Source organism: Corylus avellana, chromosome 2 (genome assembly GCF_965113065.1).
Source record: "Corylus avellana chromosome 2, dhCorAvel1.hap1.2, whole genome shotgun sequence".
Classification (NCBI taxonomy): domain Eukaryota; kingdom Viridiplantae; phylum Streptophyta; class Magnoliopsida; order Fagales; family Betulaceae; genus Corylus; species Corylus avellana.
In genome coordinates this window covers 12972084-12974926 of record NC_142491.1, presented here as the reverse complement: position 1 = coordinate 12974926, position 2843 = coordinate 12972084, and positions in this window count along the sequence as shown.

Sequence of the window (2843 nt, the reverse complement as noted above, 5' to 3'; positions counted from 1 at the left end):
ATTTCTTTTTGAGAAAACTTCACTTTAGACTCCTAAATTACTACACGTTTTGATAAGAGCCCCATAAATTTTAAAAACTCCCAATTTCATCCCCCTTAACTTTAAATTTGATGCAATTTTCTCCTTCCGTCAAATTTTAAACTTTAAAATTGATGAAATGACCATTATACGCCGAAATTTTTTATAAAATTTTAAATTTACCCTTAATTTCAAATTAAAAATTTATTAAAAAAAATTATTATAAAAAACAAAAAATCACAAGGTGACCCACACGATTGGGCCACCTTGTGACCTTTTTTTATTTATTTCAAATTTTTTCTTTAAAAAAAATTAAAACCGAAGGATAATTTTGTCTTTTTAAGGGTTTTCATTAGGGTTTAACGGTAAAAATTGATAAATGGGGTAAATTGCATCAAATTGAAAGTTCAAATGGTAAAATTGAGTTTTTTAAATTTAGGAAAGTCTTCTCAAAACACGCAATAGTTCATGGGTCCTTTGTGAAGTTCCTCTTCTTTTTTCAAAATCTTATACCTAGTGATTCACAATATTCAAGACTTGATTAGCAATAGATCTTTATTACTCCAATTTAAATTAAATTGCTAAATTTGGTAATTTACTTAGTAATCTATACATATCTATCATAGAAAACTGGATAAGTACAAAATTAGAACAACCGTTTTTCGGTAAGTAGAAAAGAAAAAAAAAAAAAAAAAAAAAAAGAGGTTAAAATCAATGGTTATAAAATTTTATAATGATAATTATAAAATTTTGTTTCACCTCATGTAGAAGAAACAATGTTCAACATTTTATACTGAATAGAAATAAAAAAATTCACAATAAATCTTACATTGAAGCCCTAAAAATTTGTAAAAGTTGAAGTCTTTACCTGACCTTCTGCTAGGGATTTTGCATGTAAACATCTGAGTGCTTCTTAAAATGCTTTTCATAGCATTTTAAAAAACAGGGCCCAATTATAAATAGATATCGGCAATCCCTTAAGCACCTTTCACACATGGGAGAAATTTCTAGGCCATATTCAGTCAAGCATTTCTCATGACCTTCCAAAATACAAAATTTAAGTGCTGCGCTGCCATGCGGTTTTGTATCTTCACAAGCTCTAATATTATCTTCAAGGCATGTATGTTCTGATCCTTTAACTTCATCAAATTTAGAGGAGTGCGGATCCATGATGGGTCGTGAAGAGGGAGAAAAAGAGGTAGAGATAAGGTTATTAGTTTGAACTTTATCAAGTTGAGAGAAATGAGGAAGAATAGTGTGAGGTGAAGAAGAACGAAAATAGATATGGGAAAAGTCATTAGCTTGCACTTTTAGGAGAATAATGATAAGCAATTGCATCATCACTAGCATAAGTTTTCTAATACATTTGCAAGCCATGAATTTTCTTTTACTTTAAACTTTTTATTTTGATGTATAATCATAGCAATGAGTAAGGCTTACCTTCTACGATATTTATTTATTCTCCTATAAGTGACTTCTACTTTCAGTAATATTTTATTGCTAGGATTTTAAGGTTTTGATATAAATTTTATGTTAACTTTATATGGTTTTAGCAAAATATGTTTACTGGTAAGAATGTAATTAGTTTCAAATGGATAAGCGAATGGGATAATACCCTAGTCATTGTTAAATTATCACTTCTTTTGAAAGCTTAAGATGATATGAAATTGTTGATTTTATTAATTCAATTAATATTTTAACATTCCCCTCATGTATTAGCGCAAACTCCTCTTAATAAGTCAAGCCCAACATGCATATTTAATATTTAATTGAAAATGGGATGTGTTTAACAGAGAAAAAAATTCGAACTCAAGAATTTTGTTCTAATACCATATTAAATCATTATATCATCCAAAATGTTAAGTTAATAGGAAATTGTTAATTTTAATTATTTAATTAATTTTTCTAAAAAAAAATATTCATTTAAATGGCCAGCATGATAAATATACATATTAGAATATAAATGGGTTTAACATTCTTTGGTTTTGGAACTAAATCTCAAGTATGGTTCTACTTCATTACCAATATTATACTTTACTTTACTAAAATTATATTTATATTGAAAAGCATATGCTTTCATATTGAAGAAGAATTTTATTAAAAAAAAAAAAATGGAGTTTTTTAAGTCATAAAGTGACATTTGAAACAAATACAATAAATCAACTTCATCAATGATAGAATTAAATGTACTGATTCAGCACTTAAAGCAATACAAAATACTGTGTCAAATGACATTGCATAAAAAAATTTATTTTAATGAAAATTGTTTAAATAGTAAGTTTAGAGAGGCTAAGATCATAAGGTTTTTTTTTTTTTTTTTTCTAATTGAATAAGGGAAAAAAAGGCTACAGGGTAAGATCATAAGTTAATTGGCCTTCTGTTTAATTGTTTAAGGAAAAGCAACTTACATTTATTTAATTACTATGTAACTTGTATTAAAAATCACCCAAACTCGACAAGTTTGTGTCAATATGACCGTGTGAAAGCCTATCGAAAGGCCACAATACATTAAACGAATGCAAACATTTCAAAGGTTGCACGACTATTTTAATTTTGGTAGCTCTAGTGTTTGGTAAAAGAAGCATCACTATAGCATCAAATAGCTATTGTATTCAACAAAAAAGACCTTCTACTCAATATGAATGCGATTTAAATAAAACTTACGGTTTAACAATATCATTATAAAATCTAACATTGGAAAATAAAAGAGCAATGTTCATGACCTTTTATATTATAATAGTCATAATATATTACATTGAGACACCCATACTGAAAGTTTAAAAAATTATTGATTCAAACGGCATAATAAATATGCTCTCTCTCTC